Raw genomic sequence first — 26,135 nt, 5'->3', positions numbered from 1 at the left:
CGACCCCATAACATCACATGACATGGCCGCTCATTGCTCCTGTCGTGTTTAATTAGCTACTTTATCTTCTTTAGCGTCACTTAGCAGGCTTGTGTGTGTATGCATGTGAGTGCATGTGTGTGCACATTTCTTTCTATGCATAAAGACATGTCTGAGTCCTTGTGCATCTGTGTGACATAATATGTTTTTATATGGGTTACAAGTGTGTTATGTGTATGTGTTTGTAAATTGTATAATTGTGCGCACGGCCATTCCTAGTCTATTAAAGTGCTGTGTGTATTATGTGTGTATTACGTGTATTACGTGTGTGTGTGTGTGTGTGTGTGTGTGTGTGTGTGTGTGTGTGTTTAGTGCTAGCTACAACCTTGTCCCTAGAGAGAAAAGAATCAGGCCATGAGCACATGGCTCTTACTATACGGTGCTGTAACATGCTACACGTGATACCAACATCCTTGGCTCCCCATCATAGGACATAGGCAATATCTAGGTTACTGTATTTTGATTTGATTTGATTTGATTTATTTTGGATTTGACAAACAACATAATCCAAAGGATAGCATGTTAAAGTGTAAACACTTATTTCCAACATGGTCCTTGGTGTTAAAACATGCAACACATAACGAAGACCTATTTCAGGTCAAATACAATAACATATAATACAGATCATCCAAGGTTTAAAAGCTAAACATTTCTAAAATCAGAGAATCATAAATCACATAAAATAATCAGTCTCCTCTAATTAAAAAATATTGGCTATTCTATTCCATAAAAAAGCCTTAACCTTGTGTCTAAAAGCCCCTCTGGTATTTACAATTTGTATTGTATGAACCTATTAGTATAGAACCCATACATTATACATACACATAAATATACATACATAATTACATTAATTATAAAATTAGCATCAGGAAACTGTGTTGATGAAAGGAATAATTGATGTATGTTGAGAATAAAGGTTAGCCTGGTTGACACCAGACCCTGGTGGGTGTGGGAAAGGTTCATTGACAGTTCATTTCCAAAGGGGCGTCACCAACGGACGCCGCTCAAATGCCTCTGGGCGCATTGGATAGTCCAACCAATCAGACCAACGATCCGGGTGACGCTGCTCTTCGGTAGCCGTCATGTTGAATGTAAACAAAAAGCTGCTCGCCGTCGCTGCGCGACTCTTATATACTGTCTATGCGCTGCGCTATCGATGTCGCATAAAGCCCGCCTCACTGGTTGTGACTGGTGTAAAGCCTGCGTCAGCGGTTGTGATTGGTGCCTCGATTTCGGGGACATTGGAAATGGGTTTGAATGGGCTCTTCGCCAGACTGACTTGCAGAGCAAATTTAAAATTTGCCGGAAGTTCGTCAGGGTTTACCCAGGCTAAATAAAGGTCACATAATGACACAATCTACAAAATACAGTAGTATTGTCTATAATGGCATGCAGAAAGTAACACTATCCTAAAAGTGAGAAAATAACAACATGTAGCATCTAGCTCTAATGCTGGATGGATAGAAAACGTCAATAACATTCATCTAAAACAGAATAGTTTCACATAGAATTGATTTACAATATGGTAAAAATGCTTCTATGTCAAAAGAAAACCCATCTTCTTCATGGGTAACACATACCATGTTGCACAATTTTATCAAGTCCTGCCAAAACATATGCACAAAATATTTATGAGATGAAAACAAAGTAATACTTTTACTCAGGTTGCCACATGAGGAAAGACTATGGGGTCACTCCATCAAAAGGGTTTATTTGCTTGGTAGCATGAATGTGCTGAGCAAATTTCTTCCCAATCTGCCAATTACATTATGAAATGTGTTATATATTGTAGCTAATAGATTTTTCCAAATTGGAAATGGTTCATCCTCTGGGGAACAGGAATGTGTTTAGTAAATTTAAAGATACTCTGTTGAATAGTTTTTTATATTTCTTGTGAATAAGTCCATGACAAGGCCTGGCAAGGAAACACATCAATATCCCATTTTCATTCTTTATTAATTAAGCAACACTATATAATATACTGACCTCACTTTCACTTTCTCTTTCCTTAACCTGACAAATGCTGAAAGCAGCTAAAGCCAACCTCAAAACTAAATAGCTAAAATTGCATCAGCTGAAATTAGTAATCAACATTAATGACAATCAGTAAAGAGTCTGACTGTCAGACTAATTTCTGATAAATTATTGACAATAACTAATCATCTTTACGGGACATTGTTTTTTACTAGCAGAACCGGCTCTAGACCGCAGGCACAATTAATTAAGCCAATCAAATTGATTGTTTACCACGCGTAGTGTGAGAGATGAAAGCATGGAGCACGAAGCAAGTGAGCTGCAACTTTCTAGTCTAAGACTGTGTACCCCACTCTCGCCAGGTCAAGTAGCACTGCACACCTTGACCCTGCTTGGATTGACTTACAACTGTGAGTCAGCTTTCTCCGCTATGAACTATTATAAAAAATCAAGTACCATTCCTGGCTTATCAATGAGCACCTAGACATGTGCATGGGAATGGCACTATATCCAGATTCAAACTACTGGCAGGGCAGTCACAGGCCCATCAGCACTTTATTTTTATGATTTTATTTGATACACATAAGGGTATGCTATAGGGAGAAATTTAGACAGTAACTGGACCTCTTAGGCTATTAATTGAACACCCCCGATCCAAAACAATTAAAACTCCTACTTACTTTAAAGATGACAGGCCACACTGGAACAAGCTGTGCCTTGTGTCTATTAGAGTGCATGTGAGAAGATGATGTACCACACTTTGCAGCTGTGTGTGAAAACTTCAGTGCTACAGAACACAGTATGTCATGTTGAATGTTGAGCTAATGTGAGAGTTGGACAGAAGAGGTGACCATCACCTCAGCAGTAGAGCTGTAATAATTCCAAATGTTGCTGTATAATTAACTGTCTCAGAAATAATTGTGCTTAATAATATAATTGTCTCTTTCAGTCAAATTTAAAAATATGTATTAATGTATTGCTTTTTCAAAGACATTAGAGTTTTGAATGAATCCCAGGATACATCTTTTGGTTATATCCCTGTTATGTGACCCAGATAATTTAAAAACACAGGTACACAGCCTATGAAGTAAACCATGCCTTTTATCATAAAACATATTTTTTTCTTAAATGAACATAAAATTGACAATTGCCATTAACAGTCATACCCATTAGGAGTTAGCAATTAATTGCGATTAAACAAAGAAACTGCGATTACATGAAAAAATTGTGATTAGACAATTATGTAATAATTCTTACGGGCCTCTACTCAGTAGAGCATCAAAGTCTGTATCGGGGGTCGTATTTACCTGACTTTTTCCAGTAATGTAGTACTGTTGCACATTATAGTTTGATTTTTTACAACAATAAGTTAATAGTTCCTGGCTTTTGAAATTTGTGTTACTTGAGAAAGTTAATTGCTGAGATTGGGGAAAAGTAGGGCATGAAACACAAGCAGCCAGACAATCAGACAGGCTTTAAACAACACAGCAGGTTAGTCAAGCTTATTTGGAAGAGAAAACGAAGATGAACAGTAAAAAATATTACCCAAACTGTGTGTTGAAATTTCAAATGCACTCATTTTCAGATTTGTCAACGAAAGCAGTTTAGATTATATGTCATGCGTTTCCATGTCTCAACAATACCTTTATTCCGTTTTTCCACGTATAATTGGTCTGAATCTCCACTAGGTGGCCGTCACAGCAATGTCCGGTGCTTGTACGGTCTATGCAGTCAGCGGGCAATTCCTGTGCATTCATCCCCGTTGATACAGCGTGAGCCTTAGCTATTGTCGTGACAGAGAAGCAATGCCTCTGCCTCAACGTGTCTAACGTTACTGACAACAACAGCGTGTCATAATACCTCCATGCCCTGTACAAAATGGGCTAGTGAAGTCTACTGTGGGACTATTTTGCCTACAGAGCCGCTGATGGCAAACCCACTGACATAACAGAGCCTGTATGTAAATGTGCTACAAAACAGTGTCGTGCAAGGGAGGAAACACTTCAAACCTCGCCAAGCACCTTAGTGACAGACATTAAGACCTCTGCAAGGAGTACAAAACACGACAGGTTAGAAAATGAGCTAGCTGGCCAGCCAGCTGCTAGGATGCTGATGAGCTGCTAAATTATACGACATACATATTAGTAGCATAACATTAGCGTATCGATGTCAGGCCTACACTGTAACGAAAATAGCATGACAAGCGTATTAGAAAATGGGAGTTCCAAAACGACACGGATAAAGCTACAGTTCTTTGAGGATTATTTTAGGGTTTCATTTTGGTGTTTTTTTAATTTGGTAAATAGCTTAATAGCATCTACTAGCTACGTGTGACTTCCAAACTACAGTGGCTCTACAGTGTCAGACAGAATGGCCAGTAAAAAAGGTGCACTCTCACCTTAAACTTAGCAAACAGCATTGCTCACAGTGAACATAATGCCCATGGCTAAAAAAGAAATGTTTAAGTGGAAATGGTCTGTTGGTAGAATGATGGTTTATCATTTTGGAATTATTCATAGAATAATGAATTGTGCAAGGCAGGCCTATAATACAAAATATATTAACATTGGATACAATAGTTATAACCATATATAACAAATTTGCGCCAATCTGATTTCAGAGTTTCCAGTTATTCATTATTTCAGGGACCTCTGGTTTGAACTCCAATAAATCGCTGAAGTTGTTTTATATGTAGAATTGAATAAAAGTGAATCAAAGTAAAAAAACTAAAAAAAAAAAAACACATCAACAGCGTCAACGTCCTACTGTCAGCGGCAGCTTGTTTGATATCAGACAGAATTGTCAACTTCTTACACTTCAGTCAACTCGGTGGAGTGGGCGAACTCAAAGGTCTGGATCCAGGCAAAGTAGCAGCACCTTTCCACACAGAATTTACTTTTTCCAGATAGTCAAGCAGTCAATGCGCTGTAGCAAATCCTGACTGTCACAGTGCCAACTGAAAATCAGAAACACACTATCTGCGAGCGCTCGGCTACAACCACTCAATATCTCAGAGCAAGAGCTGTGTCAAATTCTGCTCACACACCCTACTCTCTCAGACACACACACGCAACAGCTTAGCCTTGCCATGCGACTGTCTGTCAATAAATCAATATGACTACAAGTGGCTAGAAAGAGACTGGTCCCTTGTGTTTTAAAGAAATACTGTGTGTGTATCTGCCAATGATGTCAAAGGGAATATATACTGGTTAGGCCTACTATCTATTTATGTATGCAGTGTATTTATTCATGTATTCACAAAATCATGTATATGGGTAAAAAATATGACTACATAAAAGATGAATATATGCATAGCCCATCAAGGGGTTTCTTTAATTGTTGCCTAACGAACGTGACAGCTCGTTAATGGTCTCATTAGCTGACTCTGTCGGACGCCACTTCTGCTGTGAGTGTGTAAGAGTGCTGTCATCTCAGACGGTTCCTATCGCCTCGCTCGCTCTCATCTCTCTCTCTGTCTGAAGATGCAACCCAGGCAGGAGGCTCAGAGGAGTCTCTCTGCCCAGGGAAGAGGGGTCACATGGGGGGGTGTGGAACGATCCCCTCTCCTCTTATCTGAGCTCGGCTGACAATGTGCTGTGGTCTACTCAGGTAACCGTCATTGTTTTTTCCTTGAAAATGACATTAGCCACATTTTGACCCAAAGTTCCAGGGACTTAAGTGCCAGTCTGTGTCAAAGGAGTGAGGACTGCTTTCCACACCGATATAAAAAAAATTGACATCTACCCGTAGGGCTGTCAAAATTGGCCAGAAATGAGGATCCAATATTCATTCTAAAAAAGTTTGAATACATTAAAATATCTATTTGTGTGCATTATGTCCATAAGAGGTCAAACCAATACAACGGGAGCCATAACTACTTGTGTAGGTATTGTGCCGTCATCTTCTTCTGCCGTTTACTTCGGATACCAGCCGTTAGGGCTGAACGATCAATTGCATTTGCAATAATATCGCGATATGTTAAAACGTGATTTCCTAATCGCAAAGGCTGCGATTTGGTCACGTGAAGACAGCGCTGCCTGGAAGGCACTAGGATTAGGCAATGGTTATGGTTAGGGTTAGGATTAAGGTTAGGGTTAGGTGCCTTGAAGTCAACGGTCGCAGCGCTGCCTGGAAGGAGACGTTTGGGGCTTAAAACACCATTGAGCGCCTGAAATGGGCCAGTACTCACCGGTACTGCACTTCTGATTTTTGTCCACATGAGTACCCTTACTTCTAATTGTATATACAGTCTATGGCTAATATTTATACCAAAACATGATATATATTATGATGTATTGGGAACAACCAAGCAATTCTAGGTCAAACCAGACATTCAGCATCCCCATATAACCCAAATGGAATGATCCTCTGATTCATAACCGCATTTTCAGACACTGCGACGATTTGACTGTGAGATTGGCAGTGGAATCAGACTCCTTAGAGCGAATAGTAGACTATTCAGGGTTACCCATTCAAGATATATGTATAAATACAAATATATCCAAGACACATGTGATGATCATGTCATGCAACCGCTGAATCACGGTACTGGCACCTTTTTTGGTCCAATTCAGGGACTGTATCTACCTGCAGCAACTTCAAGGCAGTTATGATCATGTGAGGGTGACTGAACGCAGCACTATCTGATATCAGGAGTTAGGAAGAGTACTTATCTATCACCAGGCTGTGGTATATTCTGCCATACTGCAACAATAGAATCTTTCTACTAAAATAGCAATAGCAAGCTACTGAACAAACATGATCTTGAAAGAGCAAGAACCAATACGGAAAGCTGTTGATATCTTTAGTTTAATAATGGCACATTGTGCTTTACATTTGTTATGATTTTTTTTAAACTTATTCAGATGTGAAACAACCTTGATAACATTATATAATATTAAAGATCATTTTCCAACGTATGGTTATAATGATGCATCTGACCAATGACACTTACACTACAGCTGACAGCTCTGCACTTTAGCTGCCGGCGTTAGCTTTAGCTTGACTAACAGTAGCTCCTTCAACCCTGAATCTTGAAGGTGCTAATTTACAATTTTATAAGGTGATAAACTTACACAAGACACAAGACACAAAGATGCTTAACTGGAAAATTCCACTTGTTGGACATTATTATAAATTAAAAATAAATTATTATTATTATTAGCTGCTAGTTAGTGTTAGGACTTTTTTGAACAGGTAAAAGAGAGTCCACTCCCTATTTTCACAAACTTCAAAATTATGTAGTGTGTGTTAGTGTTTTCTTCGGTCGAGAGTAAATACAGAAATAATTTGCCAGTGTTGGTCTTTATTTTAGCCAGCAAAATCAATGGTTGCTGAATAATTTGAATAAAGTTCACCTCTTTTAGCTTGAAGACATTTAATAGTCTAATAAAATGTGTGGCTCTTGAAATTAAAATGTTAGAAACATTAAGTAATCGTCTTAAATGAGGCTAGTTCTAGCAACTTAAAATCAATAGGTGACTATAATATTCATTTTGAGACATAACAATGAATCAGCATATGGCATCATTGCCAAGACAACTGGAATATACTACTAACCTCTAAAATGAAGACAATAGGGTTGGAAATACATCCTAAAGCTTTTCAGCACAAACTGAAAGAGCGTATTTCGGACACAAATATTTTATATTCTTGTAATAGTTGGTACAGTAGAAGGAATTTATCAAAAACAGGCTCATCATTTTCAGTAGTCGAGGATAAAATCACCAAAAAGGATAGAAATGAGGCAACATTTTCACTCCAGGAGTGATGACATATTTGAGGAAAGTCCTGTTTCATATATTTAGGAAACACAAGCGCTTAAAGAGAAATGAGAGATGCCTTATAATTTTCACTGTGATTCGGTTTCATTATAATTCGACTTTTCTGACCTTTCCCGCGGACAAATTAACTTTCTTTCTGGCCCACAGCAGATCCATGTCTCTTTGGATGAGCAACCAATCCAGTAAGGGCGACATGTCACATACAATAACCAACATGATATCACTTATGTCACAGTGTGTGAATGTATTACATAAGTCTCATGTTCCCTGTGTCAATCAAACACACATGATGCTAGAAACATCCAGGTCCAGGCAGAACCTGATGAGATTTTCACTCCCTCTCTACAAAGACTTACTGCATTAATTCTCCTCCACACTGAAACACAGACCAAATAATGTATTAGCTTCAGAGCAGCAAAAAGATTGTCTGTGTTAGAGAGGAAGATTATCCCCACGGAAATGTTTTATGTGTAGAGATCGGAGAAAACACACACTCTCACATACGCATTTCAGGTCAAATTGTCTATTTAATGCAGAAGCAACTCACAGACAAGAAAGTTATGTAATTAGGTTTTCCCTAAATTGTCCAAAAATGGACTGTGGGAAGTGTATGGTCCATTCTCTGTGTGTATTGCACAAAAGGATTAAGATGAACAAAGAGCAAAAATGGTCTTAGCTGGATAAAGCTCATAATGATTAAACGGCAGTCTCATAATAACATGTTTTGTGCACCTTTATGAGTGTAAGAATGTGTTTGTTAGACTACTCTGTGTCTTTAGCTGCAGACTGTTGCACCATGTCCATGGTGTAGGAACCCTTTAGAGGGAAATAAAGCTACACTTCAGACCGTTTAGCTTTGAGTTAAGCATTTTAACTGGGTTTAAGCTAGCTACTAGCTAACGGTAGGCTAGGGCTGGCCGATAAATCGATTTTATCAATTAACTCGAATGAGTGTAGTTAACGTTGATTTGTTTCAATGAAAAAGGTTTTCTCCTTAACATCCGGCGACGCTCGCCTCTGGGCTCCCGTAGTTCCAAACGGGCTCAGTGTTTGCCATAGTGATACACAAACAACATGGTAGCGACAGGGACTAAAATTAGTTCTTTTCTTAACTAATCGTTTCATTACTTACTTAACTGTAATCTCCGCCGAAATGACCGGTAGGTCGCGATGCTCTGTACCTGGCTGACAGTCACCTATTCTCGGATAACTGAACCACCAACTACAGCTGACCTACGGAGCACCATGCAGAGCACCAGAGGCGGAGCACCAGAGGCGGTGTTGAGGAACTCTGTTGCGGCTCAACACATCTACTAAATGCCGCTGATACGACCGAGCTTTGAGAGAAGTCTGTAGCGGCTTAAACAACTAGCAATCGCCGCAATGTAGCACGGAGCTCCTCTTCGTCGTTTTTTTTTTACCGCTAGTTACTACGAAGGAGCTTGCTAGAGGTATGCTCAGTCATGAGACCATGGGATGTTACTGTACGTTACTCAACAGGTGAAAATAGGGGCAAGGTTGCGCGACTAAAGTCAAATTGATTTGAACTTTTAGCGAGGAACGAGAAGTGAATGAATGTGTGAAAACAGCTTTATCTCACGCATCCGTTTTGTTGTTGTTGAATATATAGTATAATTATATAATTTTGTCACTGCCCCCAAAACAATGGTAGGGAAAACACTCAAACCAATTTATATTTCCACAAAATTGGCATGTATAATCATAATGGTATACATGCCCCAAGTGTGTGTGCATGTGTGTGTATGAGTCAAAACAAAATAAAGTTAAAACTTGTTTTGAACAAGTTCTTTGTCATCTGCAGATTGATTTTAAGTAGGGGGGGGGGAAATCGATTTAAATCTAAAATCAGATTTTTTGTGAAAAAATCTGGGATTTTTTTTAGGCCATATCACCCAGCCCTATGGTAGGCTAACATTACCTACTGCCATGTGTAATGTTAACTAGTATCATGATGCTTCTGTTGCCTGTAAGCCAAATACGAATGAAATCGTAGTTCTTAGAATGCCATTTTAAAGGTGCCCTGACACACAAAACCGTCTTTACTTGCATTTTTTTTAAATATGTTAGGTCCATCTGTGTTTGTGTTATGTTGTGAATGTGAAAATGAACTGCTACCTCCTCTGTCAGCTCTAGCCACTAAAAAGAAATAAGTGGAGAAATCAGGCCAATTACAAAAGCTGGTCAGTCTGACGTGTTGCCTGAGCTCATTACTATTCATGAGCTCGCCCAGTTGCGCTGGGTAAAGGGTGCTGATAGCCAGGCTCTCATTGGCTAGCCTTTAGCCAATCGGAGTCAAGCCGCTTAGCTCGTTGAATATTAATGAGAACTGGCACAAAATCGAGTCTTCCTGCAGGCTTTCTATACAATGCTAGAATGGCTTGAAACAAGGTAACCAAGGCATTTTATCCACAAAAAATGTTACAGAGTCCATGGTAGAACTTCAGACATTACCACAAAGTAATGAAATACATTACATACATACTTGTTTAGCTCTAACTTCAGAGCAGGTACTGTCCCAGCAAAGGGGGACTTAGTGTCGATGATTGATCGATCACATGATCCAGTGCAGCACCGGCAAACATCATTTTTACCGCTAACTAGCCAACTCTGTTGATTGAGACAGCTGGTGTTCCTGCGCTCACTGCTCTCCTGTTGACTAAGGAGAAAAGCCTTTGCTGCAGAGACTGGGACCTGTTGATGACGGACTTGGAAAATCTAGACGTGAATAGATGATCAAGATCCCAACAGATTTGCAGCTCTGATCAACATCGTCGTCCTGGAGACAGCGTTTCACCTCCCCAAAATCAACTGGGAGAAAAGTCAGAGGCCGCTCACTGAACCAAACAGTCAGACTGTAAGCAACTGCAACAACAATCCCTAAAAAGAAACCAAAGTCTTATAGGACATTCTGTAATGTCGGTTATTAGGCAGATGAACAGGCAGCTTGTTCTCTTAGCAAGTAAGTAGGACGGATATTCCTGTACACTTAGATAAAATAGCTAATTATGTTCATTTCTGTTTACTTTTTGTCTGACATGACTCAAAAAGCTTTAGGTGGCTGCTTGCCCCAATATAGCTTTTTTGTTGGACTGTGCATTCCCTACAATGAAGGTGGTAAGTAGGGCTGGGTACCGAATTCAATACTTTTTAGGCAGCGACCAAATTTCCCCCATAGTATCGAGTATCAATATATGCCTCGTCATCCAATACCAAATTTCAATACCTAAGGAGTAAATGTCATCAGTGACAGGGAGCCAATAAATCATGCAGCATGCTTCTACCAAGATGTAATAATGTTTGTGATCGGCTGTACGGTAGACGTCATGAAGGCAGCAAATTGTATTGTATTGAAGTCACGAAGCCACTCGACCAGGCATGCTGACACACTTATTTATGAACTTCAATATTCAATGGAAAATAATCTCAAAATGAAATTGGTGTCAACACATCGCTTTCAAGCCAGAGAGCGGAGTTCACTATGCGGCGAAAACAAAATACTTTTACCCAGGAAATGCTTGTTCGTTCCTCGGGAGTGTTTTAATCCAAACCAGAATCTTTTTCTGACTGTAGTCGTTTTGGTGCCTAAAGTTAACTGTCAGCACCGCATGACGCCCACTTTTTCTGGCTAAACTCCACTACCATGGCCCCTGAAAGGAGCGTCATCTGGCGGTGCCTGTAGCCGGCTCACAGTCACTTATTGGTGGCTAAACACTTGACGCTGGTAGCCGGCGTCCCGGAGCTCTGTAGCAGCTAAATACAACCAGCAACTGTCGCTTGGATTTTATCGTTCTAAAGACTGTTCACGTTATAGCGCTTTACGTAGTTTTAAATACTTCTATTTTAGGTATATAAATAATATATCATAGGCAATTGGTGAAGTAGATGATCACTTTGAGGGGGGGGATACATTTTGTCCCCACTGGGGATAAAATTAATTCAGCAGAGACAGGGATATGTAGATCAGAAAGGGGGAAATCCCCCCCCCCCCCACACACACACACACACACACACACACACACAGCAAATTGCACCCTGGGTATCGGTACCGGTATCGAACATTTTTGAACGATATACCCAGCCCTAGTGTTGAGTGCAGAGTTAGCATGACCCATATGGCCACGTTAAGGATAAAAACCCAGGTTGAAAAATAAAATCCTCGGTTTACTGTTTTGCATGATTTTGGAGCATGAAATCCTCAAAACTACTGGAATTGTCAACAATGGATGATAGTGCTCATGTCAATTGCGATTACACTGAATAACAATGAGCCTAACAGACAATAAGGAGGGACAGGAGATCAGATGTGGAAGGAAGCAAGTGAAGACAACATTAAGTAATAATAAAGGAAGAGAAAAAGAGAAGGAAAGACAACAGCAGGTCTACGGAATCTTATACAATGGTCACACTCCTCCTCAGGGATGGACCCCTCTCTTCCACTCTTCCTCCTTTCATCTGTCTCTCCGAGCCGTGCAAGGATCCCAGAATACACATGGCGGGTGCTAAAATAGGCTTGGGCTGGGTGATGAATTAACCAGGGCGTATTTAGGGAGCAAGGGAGCGACAGAGAGAGAGAGAGAGAAAATAGCTCCTAATGTTTAATCACAGCTAGATCAAATACAGTACATGGCTTACAGACAAAATCGGTGAACCTTGCTTGGATTTGTTCATCCATCATAACAGAGCTCTGACTCTGTGTGCGTGTGTGTGTGTGTGTGTGTGTGTGTGTGTGTGTGTGTGTGTGTGTGTGTGTGTGTGTGTGTGTGTGTGTGTGTGTGTGCATATGATCTGAGTATAAAACACGTGAGAAAAGACTGACTCCTGAGGGTGAGAGATAAAGCTGTTTTGGGGACAATTGGGGACGATCAGGAGACAGGGACACACATAAACACAACACCTACAAAATCTCAAATTCCTCAGGTGAGGTTAATGTGAGGTATCCTGCCTTTCTTGTTTAAATGTAATTGGGAAGTGAATCTCTTTAGATTTTGGACTGTTGGTCGGACAAAACAAGCAATTTGAAGGCATCCCCTCGCACTCTGGGAAGTTCCCACGGGCATTTTTCTTTACTATCCGACATTCTGACATAGCACGGTTAGTAGGGGTGCACAATATATCGACTCAATATCGTTATCGCGATATCACGTTGCGCGATATTATACCGAAAGTCTCGCGATAATTACGCGATATTTTGTTTGCGTTGCATTCCGCCCGACATGTACCCAAAGAGTATAGAAGCAACAAGAGGAGAAACTCAATAGAACGTTGTGTTACATTCAGTCCAAGATGGCGGAGCTGCAGTTCCATTGAGTTTCTCCTCTTGTTACGTCTATACTCTTTGATGCATCTATCGAAAAATACACATCACTTGGTAGCGTTGTGTTTCCCCCAACTCATTTCCTGGTTCACCTTCTCCACAAACAACATGAAATCAAGGAGAGGGTTAACTTTTCCTGCTACAGATTTCCCACCGTGGTCAGAAAGAACAGAGGAGACACTTAAGTTTCTCTCACTAACACTCTAGAGTCACTATTCGCTCCGAAGAAAATCGTCGTCACTCTCTCTTCTTCCTCGCTCTACCACACACACCCACATGCTCGACGCACACACCAGAGCACGTATAAACATCAACTGCGTGGAGCTAGGCCTGCAGCGACGCGTCGATGATGTCGACGCATCGACGTCAAAATTACGTCGACGTCGTATTTTTGCGTCGACGCTTCGCCACACACACATGTGGGAGACCAAAACATTGCAGGAAACAGCAACCTCCTCACAGAATTCCCAACAAAGCCCTGCAAAAAGCCCCATGAAAAGAAGAAGTCCTAAAAAAAACAGCTCGCCCTTAATCATCGAGGGTATGGGAATACTTAAAATATAGTCCCAAGTACTAACGTTAGCTAAATTAATTTCATGTTTGTGTAGTGTGTTGTGTAGCCTGCGCACTTAGGTGGTGCTAGCTAACTATCTTAGCTCTCCGTGCAGTTTGTTCGTGCTAGGTTAGTAGCTAACATTAACGTTAGCTAGCTACTGGCGCCTAGGCAGCTGTGTTTAGCTAACGTTAGTTATCATCTAATGTTGGCTTGAATGGTAGCTAGCTTACAGCTGCAGAACACAGCTATCTATAGTAGCTAACGTTAGCTAACGTGAACGTTAGCTACTAACCTAGCACGAACAAACTGCACAGAGAGCTAAGATGCGTTGGTTAGCCTAGCACCACCAAAGTGCACAGCTGCATTAGCATGTAAACCTACAGAATAGCAGTTAAGAGAGTCAGTTTGATTATGCATCAGGTTTTATGTTGGGACTGTTATGTTGTGTTAAACAATCCAAGGAATGTCTGTACTGTGCACTGCACAGTGTTTTTCTTTTTTGCACTACAACTTGATTTTTTTGAACAAGAGAGTTATGTTGGTACTGTAAAAGAGTAAACAGGCTGGCCTTTCATTTTGTATAACAGTAAAATAATTATTTTATTTTGTGTAAAGCAGAAGATTTTTTGCTGTGCAAAATTGTTTAATAAAATATATTATTAAGAATTTTTTGGTATTTATTTGAGATACATTATGGTTTTTATTAATCGAGCAACAGAAAAATAATCGTTATATTAATCGTCCAATTAGTCGTTAGATTAGTCGACTAATCGATAAAATAATCGCCCGATTAATCGTTTAATAAATAATCGTTTACCCCCAGCTCTACGTGGAGCCTCCGCAGAACCATAAAACGAAGCGAAAGAAAAGAAAGGAGCTAAAGAGAGAGCGAAGAGTGGAGCAAAAAGAACACAAAAGTAAGGAAATGAGTGTTGCTCTGGGAGACGACGAAATAACAGAGATTGAAAGGAAACTTTAGAGGCCAAAAGTAACCCTACAGTTACATTAGCTACAAAAGAGAGCGACATGCACTCGCTTGTGGGTGCTCCTGGGCGTGCCTAGCCTACCCCTGGTTGCTTGGCAACAGTAAACAGAAATTCTCCGGTGCTACCTTAAACCACGTCTTAAAAGTTACTTCAGAGGTATTGTTAAGTCACAAGAACGATGTTTTTGGATTTAAAAGTATTTATTTCTCGATAAAAGTAACACAATATATGAGATTAAATGCCAAACATATCAGATATATACATAAATACGATGTCCTGAAGCGTTGTCCGCCATCTTGAATTATTTTCTTCGATTTGAGCCACTGACATACGTCACGCTACCCTCACGCTGCCTTCACTCTGATTGGCAGTCGCTCGTGGCCAAACGGCCACTCCCATTGAAAATGAATGGTAGCTGTCTCTTGTAGCTAATGTGACTGTAGGGTAATGCCTACTCCTCGGTAGCTTGGAAATACTTTGGTTTTAAGCCAACAGATGTGCATTGCATTTTTTTTTATACTGTAGTCGTGTATATACAACCAGTACAACATGTCCTGTTCTATAGACATGCTCTTTATTTATTTATTTTATACTGTCCAAGCAGTAAAACATGTCCTGTTCTGTAGACACATGTTGGACCAGTCCAATATGACTGTCAGTTGAAATAAACTTTTTGTTGTAAGAAAACTTGTTTTATTTGTTATAAATCTATTTTGATGCATTTTCCCATAACTTTGGTAATTTTACATATGTTTAAAAATATCAAAATTAATATCGATATCGCAATATTCATTATCGATATCACAATATCACATATTTTCAATATCATGCACCCCTAACGGTTAGCCAGGTTAGTCAGGCTTAATCGACAATGGCTTGTGTCAAACTGTATGCCAACAATGTTGCGTATATCTGTGGAGTGTGGATACACTTCAAGCATTGTGACGATTAGCGGAACAAGACAGAAACGGAGTGGAAGGTGAGTCCTTCTCCCGACAGTGTTCAAGCAGCCTCCCACTGCAGATTCAGACCATGCTGCAGTAATAACTAATGCTATTGAGCGTTTATCGCATGTCACATATAAATAATATCCACAAATATATGTATTTTTAAAGTATTTGCAATTTTCACAAACCTGCAACTTCACAAACCTGCATTTTCAAACTGCTTGTCATGTGTGAACTTCACTGCATTTGTGTTGCCGACATGTTTTTCTGTTGACTGACTTATTGATTAATCAAGGTATAACTGTTTCTCTAGAATAATGCAAGACCCGTGTTTAGGTGTTTGTTGTTTCAGTTGATATTCAGCTGTAGTGGTGCACATTTTCAAACAAATTTGCAATTGATCAAATCACCAGAAACTAATTGACACACACCAGACCTCCAAACCCGCTCACTCCCAACTAGTCAAATACTGATGCTTGGTCATTGGCTTTCAGTGTTGGATACCCAAGCAAAAATCACCCTTTAGCATCTTTATGGTACGCGCCGGGCGTAGCAGCAGCTCTATCGCGGCGCTGTAAGATGACGTAGTATAAAGAGCGACAACGGTAGCGTGTAGGATGAAAGACCCAAAATCCGCGTAAGGAAGCAGGTTGGGGTGGTGGATGGGTTCCGTGTGTCACTGAAACATACATTTTGTAACCCCACCCACGATCTTTTCCTAAACCTAATTGTCCTGTTCATGTGCCACATATCAGTTAAACGTTCGTCCCGACCCAGAGCATCAAATAGTGACGCCAAGAGTCTGTCCAAGCGTGTCTAAATATGACACCAAAGGGCTAGACGTGAGTCCTGAGAGCTTCAAATAGTGACGCCAAGAGTCCAAACCCAGAGCGTCAAAAAGTGCACGCCAAGAGTCCCGACCAAGCGTGTCTTAATATGACACTGAAGGAGAGTTTTTGCATCAATAACAAATGCCAAAGGTGCCTGACCAAGCGTTGCTTTTTGACGCGATGGGAGTGAGAATGTGTTGGACCTCCAGGGCAGTTGCTCTTGACTGAGGTATATAAATCATCATAGCCCACCTTACTACATTGAGAGTATATTAGTGTGGCTTCTTTTTGAGGCCTAAAAGCACAGTGAGATTTGGCTGCTGCTGAATGAGCCAAGTGGGCACTTAATTATCAGCTCGACACCAGAATGTGTTGGAGCTTTTCTAAGTGTACACATGCACTCACCCTCCATCAGTGGTGGAAGAAGTATTCAGATCCTTCACTTAGTAAAATTAATAATACCACACTGTTAAAATACTGATAAGTAAAATTCCTGCATTGAAAATGTTACTTGAGTAAACATATGTGAGTATCATCAGGAAAATGTACTTAAAGTAGTAGAAGTAAAAGTACTCAATGCAGAAAAAACTTCACATTTTAGAAACTGGAAACGACCAAAACAGTTCTGTGTTAAATGTTCTTATATGCCGTTATATTGTTGGGTAGTTTAATTTATAATAAAACATCGTATTTTATAAACGACATGTGTTTTGTGTGTAAAAATCTTAATTTGTAAAGTAACTAAAGCTGTCAGATTAATGTAGTGGAGTAAGAAGTACAATATTTCTCTCTGAAATGTACTGGAGATAAGTAGAAAGTGGCTTGAAAAAGAAAAGACTTAAGTACAGTACTTAAGTAAATTTTCACATTTCACCACTGCTCATCATCTCTCTTTCTCTCCCTCACACATTCATGTACAAAAGACAATTCTGAACTGAGTGTGACATTATTCTCACTGTGCTTATTAAATAATAACCCACACTGCTCTTCCCCCACAGTTCAAAGTGTCATGCAGTCTGTTACATGCTGAATTTGCTTTGCCGTGGATTCATTATTCATCTCCAGGCTTAAATGAATGGGCTTTCATGGAATCAACAGGAACCGTATGATAACCTCAATTTATTGTTAAAGCCTGTGAGAACCTGGGTTTGTATTAAGTGTGTGTAAAGTGCTTATATTTTTAGCTCACTTTACCTAAAACTGTGAATAAAGTAGAATAATAATAAATAAAATAAACGATTATTTTCATAGTCGATTAATCTATCGATTGTTTTATCGATTAATCGATGAGTTGTGTGGTCTAGCTGTCAGAAAATGGTGAAAAAAATGTCAAATCACTGTTTCCCAAAGCCCAAGATGACGTCCTCAAATGTCTTGTCTCAAAGATTTTCAGTTTACTGTCACAGAAGAGTAAAGAAACTAGAACATATTCACATTTAAAGAATGTGGAATCAGAGAATGTTCTTTTTTTTTTTTTTTTTAAATGACTCAAACCGATTAATCCATTATCAAAATACAGTAGTTGGGGGATTCATTTAATAGTTGACAACTCATCGATTAATCTTTGCAGCTCTAGAATAAAGAGTAGCACATTTGACGCACATATGATATTGTGTGTACACTGTGATGTTTAAAAAGCCAAATGGTACCTCGACACACCTTGCTAATTAGTTTCATCTGGTAGTGTTTTGTGTTTTACAGAGGAATGCTAACTAGAACCAACGCTTTGCTGTTATATGCCACCACCAACCAGTCAAGTTGCAATTCACATCCATGTCTGAATTCATGTCAAGAAGCAATTTAAAAGAAGTTATTAAGTGTATTTTTGGTGAAATATGGCTGCTTCACACACATCTTTAACCAGGCAGCACAAAAGATCTATACAGTCACACAGTTTCAAGATTAGTGTCCCCAATTCAGTATTGGCCCAAATGTCTCCCCTTCTGTTCCTGAGTTATGGCGTTTACAGTAATAATGGCAAGAAAACTGTTTCTGAAGAACACTATGATGTCACAGTGAAGTTGACCTTTGACCTGTTGGATATAAACTGTCATAATTGTATTAGACATTTGTGTGAAATGTCATAATTAGCGTAGGAACTCTTGAGTTTGGGCTAAAAACTACGGATGGGTATCGCCAATTGTTTCCCAAATTGATACAATTTTCCCATTCATTTCAACGTCAATTAGGTCATGGAAATTTTTTAATTAACAATTTTGCTTGGATATAAAAGAGATTCTCAGAGAACCTATGCTGTAAATTGTACAAGTAAGAGGCAACCCTCAAATATTTTTTATAATGCACCAGACATTAAGAATTGACCTCCAAAAAGGTGGGTCAATTCACCACATCCATGATGAAAAGGCGTATATTAAAAGATTGATTTAGAGATTGTATTAATCAATATCAGATCCCTCAAACAAAGATCAATTTTAATTGGAGAATCGATTATTTTAACCCAGCCCTACTGAAAAACACATTTTGACTTTGTCACCTTTGACTTTCAAAACCAAATCAGTTCATTCTTGAGTCCAAGTGGATGTTTGTGCCACATTTGAAGAAATTCCCTCCATTGGGTCCTGAGGTATCACGCTCACAGGAATGGGACGGACGGATGGAAAAACCACCTGAAAACAGAATGCCTCCGGCGACAGCTGACACTTTCGCAGAGGCACAATAACACTAAAAAGCCCTTTTAGCATCATGCTAAAATGAAGACAGCTACATCTTTTGTATGAAGACTGCTCTATAAATTAGTGCTGTGCAATAAATCTTATTTTGATCGCGATTTCGGCTCCTAACGATCACAACAACATAATTAAGAAAACAATTATTTTGAACATTACATTTTGCAAGTAAACTCTTATTTTGTCTTGTGTTGTGAATGACTTTTAAGTTCAATAAATGCAACATCTTTCCAAAAGTTTTAATAATTGTGTTAAATAATAGTGATTTCAATATTGACCAACATAATTGTGATTTTTTCCATAATCCAGCAGCCCTACTATAAATGAAGTTGACTGTTATTATATTATAGTGTGATGATGTAAAAACACAGCTAAAACACAATACTATACAATTTGTAGAATCAGGTTAAACAAAATGTACGTAACGGTACACTCTGCTACACTGTACTGCGTGTTTCTGCAGGACTTTGGAATTGGTTGTCCTAATGCAGCACACATATCAAACAGGGGCAATTTCTTGTTTCAATTAGACTAGTCAAAGACAATCAACATGTGTCAGAGTGCTGTGACTGAATGTGTCTGAGTACGAGTGTTCAGGGGCCTCCTGCAGTGATTATGCCTGGTATTCAATGACAAAAGCGTGTACTTATCACCCACACGTTGATACAATGGGAGAATAGAAGCTTTGAGTGACTCACACCTGCAGCTCATTGGTCCGCTGAAGGTACATTGCTGAAGCAGAGCGGGGGAAAATGGAAAGTGCTGACATCTGATTAAACCCACAATTACACTTGCCAGCCTCTCTAGACCCTGCAGATCCCCATTTGACAAGGTTTGATCTGAGGGACCTGTGTATGAATACAATGACACTGATCCAGGGGAAAATGGTAACTGCTATGTGTTGTACAGCTGAATACAGTATACGGCAGGGGTCTGCAACCTAAGATGAAGTGCCATTTTAAAATGTTCTTGTTCACCAGTGTGCCATATTAGCATACCAACGCCAAACCAAATTCTGTTCTCAATTTAACACTTTAAAGTCTCTTTAAATATTTATCAACCACTCTTTACATTGGCATGAACTGGATCCACCGCACTGCACTTATTTAAAAAGAAAATACGTCACTTCATAGGCTAGTTTAGGGATGTCATGATACCAAAAATCAAGTAGTCCGTACTGATGCCACCAAAAGTACAAGATACTCGTACTACATGCTACTTAGCTATCGTAGCTCATGTTAGGCTGTGACAGACAACGGCAGAGAGGAACAGATTTACTTTCTATTTGGGAGCTCCAAGTGAAAGCCGTTACTGTAGATGTACGGTAAAGATACTTAAATAAGCCAAAAAAGGACAAAAAAAGACTTGCAATAATTTCTGACACATATATACCAAATAAAACCAAACAAAGAAATCCTAAATTAATGAACCAGTTTACATTATAGGTTTGCTGAGAAGCACAATGGGTTCCAGCTCAAAACGTATATAACCTATATAGCCCGATTCGTAAAGTGCGAATTTGCGAGATTGAAAAGAGGCCGATGGTATGTCACTAGTGGTACAGCAGCATAAACCGATCCCCTGGCGACTTATAGGGGTGGGGAGAAAAATCGATACAACCCTCCTCAAAAACATGAGTGTACTCTTGTCCATCATTCAGTCAGAGAAGAGGACAGTTTGATTCCCAGCAATCTAACTCAGAGACAGCGTGTGTAAGTAACACAAAGCCATCTATCAAAACCCGGACTCGCTGTCACAAAAGCAGCTCCTATAAAGAAGTGCTACATGGCAATCGGATTAACAGGGGTGTATAACAGAGAACAGGCAGAGTGAGAAAAAAAAGATAAAGAGAGAGAAATCCATATATTGTAGTCCCTGATGAACACCAGCAGGCCATTTGCACCTTATGTTCTGACTAGAGGTCGACCGATATGGTTTTTCTCTGGCCGATGCCGATCTTTAGAAATCAGGGTCAGCCGATGGCCGATTAATGCTGCCGATTTATTTTGGCCGATATTTGGCTGATATGTGCTTTTTTTTTTAAACCTCTATTTGAAAGATAAAATGTAACACTAATATACACAGCAACAAAAACAAAAACATTTATTGAACACTTCACCAATCTACAAAGTATAGGCTACTTCAATTAAAAATGTATAATGTAAAAACATACTGTAGCCTATATTGTATAAATAATGTATGAAAAATATATTAAATAAACGAAACAGGTAAGAAGAAAATAAACTAAAATAAAGTTTAGTGCACTTAACGGCATTTAGGCCTATTAAACTTCTGAGAATACAAATCTGCTTCAGAGAAAGTGATTAATTAATCTCAACACTATTTCCTCCTAACTCCTGTTGAATCACATAAGACTAGGGCTATCTAAAGTCAATTCTTGTTCACCTTGTTTGTTAGATCATTGTTCATTTGTTGAAGTGTTTTATCTGTGTTTTGGGGATCCTACTGTTAGCCTACATGTCCTGTTGATTTCCAGATTTCTGTCATTCAAACAACTCTTAGTTGTAATTTAAAACTCATCCAGCCAATTTAATAAAATTAAGGGTTTTATTCGTGCTCGAGTCCATAGATGCAGTTAATGGATACAGGCACGGAGGACTGAAGACTCTGTTAGCAACGATTAGCTCCGTTAGCGGTTAGCTCCGTTAGCGGTTAGCTCCAGTTAGCTCCGTTATAGGAGTGGATGAGACTGCCACGGACAGGGGTAATTAATCGGTCGACCTCTAGTTCTGACTGTTTCATAGACTGGGTAAACCCAGCCTGATCTGCCGGTGATTTGATTTCGCCTTGCAGCTCAGGCTAGAAACCTGTACGTTTATCTATCCTGCTTCCGTTACAATTTTGCAGGGACCAATCACAAACTGGCTTATCCACCTGGCGCGCTATTGGCAGGTTTAACACGATGGCGATAGAGAAGCGACCAAGCAGCTTCTTGTTTACATTCAACAAAAAAAAGCGCAGCAACCCGTTGATGCCGCTGCTACGTCACCCGGATCGTTGGTCTGATTGGTTGAAGGACTATCCAATTGCGTACAGAGTCATTTGAACTATGTTCACATACAGAGTTCACACAGATGCACTATTTCTTCAATCAAATTAGAGATGTTAATAATTAACTGTTTCACTGTTTAACCTTTAACCGACAATAATAATTTTGACCAATTAATACTATCAGTTAAAAACAATATTATTAAAACAAAAATAAAAAGGTAATTATTTTTTTGACTCCGTTGCCTGCATGACGGTTAACGGGTCAACGATCGGTTAACCAGCGTCTGTGTGTCTATGTGTAATGTGAAAGGTGTTGCTCGTAATGACAAACACAGAGATTAATCACCAAAGTCTGCACACAAAAAAACTTTTTGCTGGAGCATTTCAGCATCTTTAAGATGACAAAGTTAGTATTAAGAGCTTAAAGGAGATTGACTATTGGACTCAGAAACACGACTCCAAGTGAATACTTATGTTGCTCTGTGTCTGCTGGATGTGCACATAGGAATCATTATGCTAACATGTTAAAGGTGCAATATGTAATACTGACAGCTAGTGTTACTGCAGTACAAATTCAAAATACTGGAGAGAGTCGTCTCCCCCGCCCCCTCCTTCCCAGATTCGAAGTTCACGTTGGTTGCCAGGCTGATACCGGAGTATCCACAACAATGTTGCTAGACGCTTGTCTCACATAGCCAGACATTACTCCACAGCACAGCGGAGTAGCTAACGTTAGATGCTGGCTATATTGACAGTCATAAAAGCCTGTGTTCAAGTGGAGCTCTGTACCCAACTGACAGACACACTTTTTCGGCTTGGAATTAGCGTAGGAACTGCTAAAAATCCCACAACCTCGCCATCCTCTCCATACACCAGACAGACACACTTCCTCGGCTTAGAATTACGATAGGAACCGCTAAAAATACCACTACCTTGCCGTCCTTTTCCACCCGACTGAACACACTTTATTGGCTTAGAATTACGGCAACAATCGCTAAACACACTGCAAAGTCAAGGTCCTCTCTTTCCGATTTACAGTCCCCCTCTCTTGGCTTCAAAGCCGCTGAACAGGCTACATGTTGTTAACAGCCGTGGCCCGCTTGCTTCCGGTAACGTTAGCAGTTAGCAGGGTTAGCAGGGTTAGCATGACGGCGTTAGCCAGGACCAGTCGGGATCACTTCACTGGCTGTGTCTCAATTGTTTTTGCGAGTAACCAACCTGGGTACTCTAGCTATATAATTCAATGTGAGTAGCTACACAAATGTTGAAATGACATAAAATGCCCGTCCCTAGTAGCTGTGATAAATTAGCCTGAAGCTAATGCTTACCTGTTCAGGAGGAAATTAGCCAACTCGGCGTCCTTTTGGGCTCTAAGCTGTCTCCATCTTTCAAATACATCTCCATATTTACCCAGACGGGTTTGTTACGTCTCTGGTCACGCAACTATTAGAAACATGCCGTTTTTTTTTGTCGGGTAAAATCAATCTCCGTTGATCCTGTTCGTTTGTTTGCTGCTTTTATGGCTGTACTAACCTTACAGCTGTAGCGCGCTGGGTTTATGTTTTTACAGGTATATCTGGCAACCCGGCCTGGCTGACAAACTGGGCAGTTGATAACAACAAACAGGCCAAAACACAAACAGAAATTCCGGGAAATTTCAAAAGGAGAAAATACTGGCATTAGCATTGTTGTCAGAAAAGATAGTATTTCAACTTAGCATGTTTCCTTAATATCTGATGACGCATTGGGGTCATTTTTGGATTTATTACATTTTTTTATTTATTATTTATTTATTAAATATATTACATATTGGACCTAACCATTTCAACATTACAAGGTGTACGTTTTGTTTACAGCTTGGTCTGCTGCCCCCAAGTGGCAAAAAATCAATGTTTAGATGTAAGATTAGCTGGAAAATACAAATAACCGTTGTTATGTCGTGTTATTATGAGGCTGGCAAGCAAACCCTTTACACTTTTTTGGTACAAATTGATGTGTTTATAAAGATTAGCAAAACTGTCAAGTATACTGAATACTAGATTTGCATGTTTGGTCAGAATTGTAATCTTGTTTATTTTTTCTTTCAATTATATACCGGCTTGTTTTTAACATTCAACATTTTGGAATTTTGGCATCTTCAGACTAAAAGTCTACAGCCATGCTTACTCTGTGAACAGTGCTTTGAGCTACAGGTTAACATCAGCATGTTAACATTCTCACAATACCAATATCCCCATAGTGGTAACATTTAGCAGATAATGTTTACAATGTGTGCTGTCTTCGTCCGGCAAGTTAACAAGCTAAAATATTCTCATTCTTAAAATAAAGCTGAGGCTGATGGTGCTCTATGATTGTAAAAATGTCAGTGTGAATCAAAATGCTTGACATTGCCACCCCTAAAGCCCCATTGTTAGCTGGCTAAAAAGGGTTTTTATAGAAAAACATGTTAATCTGAAATAACCCCTTTCTACTGCAGGAACTGTAGTAAAAAAACAGGAACAAAATAAAACTTAATGTGCTGCCATTGTCGTGTCTATAAGGACCACTATAACAATATGAGAGGTGTTACGCTTCTCCAAATCCACGATTCGATTCAATTTTTGATTTAAACAATTATTTTCCAGCACTGACTGCTATGCCATTGTTAGACTATGTAGTCTTGATTTGTAAAGATCAACAGATAATTGGTTGTATGCCCTGACTGTCCTTTACATTTTCAAATTCTTCTTTAAAAAGATAGGCTACATGGTACGAAGTGTCATAAAACCACCTCATATTTTTGAATGTTCCACACTAAGGCCATATGGTCAGTTATAAATAATTTATTTAAAAACAACTTATTTCACCAGTCAATTAGGAACAAACTGTTAAACAACAAAAAGAAGAGCCACTAGATGGCAGAAAGGTGCTCAGTTGTGCACCTTAATGCACCTTGAAGTCCTTGTCGGCGCCATGGATGTACAATAACAACTGGATATAGAACGCCGTTCATTTCTATGAGAGTTGCTCAGTGCGGCATGGATCCATCATGGAGCCACAAATTACCCAGATGATCGGCACTACTTTAGCGCTCAGCTAACTTGAATGGGTATTACATGATTTAATTGTGCAGCTCTTTCAAACTTTCCAAATGTTATCGGACCAAATGGATCAAATTCTAATAGTAAAACGAGTCATTTTGCGGGGGGTTGTGACGCTCTCTTTCGCCACGTAAGAATATGTCTTTTTGGGGCAGAGGGCATCACGTGACGGTCCCGGAGTAGCAATTCCACTTTTTGGCCACTATGTTCAACTTACTTCTGGTCGGGGCTCACTCACATTACCGTTTGTTGTTTACTTAACTCATGGGGAAGGCAAAATATTGCCAAAGCATGGTGGCCACGGTGTCTCGAAAAGTGCAGCTGCAGGCTACCGGTAAGCTAGACGGTGTCATCTTTGAAGTGCCTACTACCCCAGACATCTAGGCCTTCATTTGTGTTTGTTAAGTTCCTGCAGTGGCAAATGGCTAAGGTATTAAAAAAAAGCATCAGTACTAAAACACAGGCATCGTAACAGCCCTAGTATTGAAAATTGAAATCCAAGGTAAAAAATGTCTAAACAAACACAAATTTCTTTCATTTTCAGCTGCATTTAGTGTGCTTGGGCAAACACAGTAGGTTACCATCTAACACAGAAACAATGACGCAGATATGGGACGGTGAGGCGAAGCAGCAAATAAATAAGTCAACAAACGGGCGAGCTGTGCCTGAGCAAATTCTGTGAACAGGCTTTTGAAGACTGTGTGCTGATGATACAGGAGAGAGTGAGCAAGGGTGGAAAGGGGGAAGAAAGAAGAAAACTGGAACTGCTGCATGGCTGGGGCGCTATGGAAGGGCACATGGGTTACAGCTACAGGGGGGTAGAGTACTAAATGATAGCGGAGTGCCACCGAAATGGAGGGAGAAAGGGACGAGATGATGGCATAGTGAGCGCTAGATGGAGGGGAT

The 26,135-nt window shown here is 39.7% G+C and overlaps 1 protein-coding gene across 1 annotated transcript in view; it reads right to left on the bottom strand.

The window, feature by feature from the left end:
* LOC116047871 (sodium/potassium/calcium exchanger 3-like) overlaps positions 1-26,135 on the bottom strand; it is a 135,765-nt gene that overhangs the window by 92,100 nt on the left and 17,530 nt on the right. The window lies entirely within an intron of this gene.

The sequence above is a fragment of the Sander lucioperca genome, chromosome 15 (genome assembly GCF_008315115.2).
Source record: "Sander lucioperca isolate FBNREF2018 chromosome 15, SLUC_FBN_1.2, whole genome shotgun sequence".
Classification (NCBI taxonomy): Eukaryota; Metazoa; Chordata; class Actinopteri; order Perciformes; family Percidae; genus Sander; species Sander lucioperca.
The sequence above is the reverse complement of the archived record's forward strand: the minus strand, read 5'-3'. Positions and strand labels throughout refer to the sequence as shown.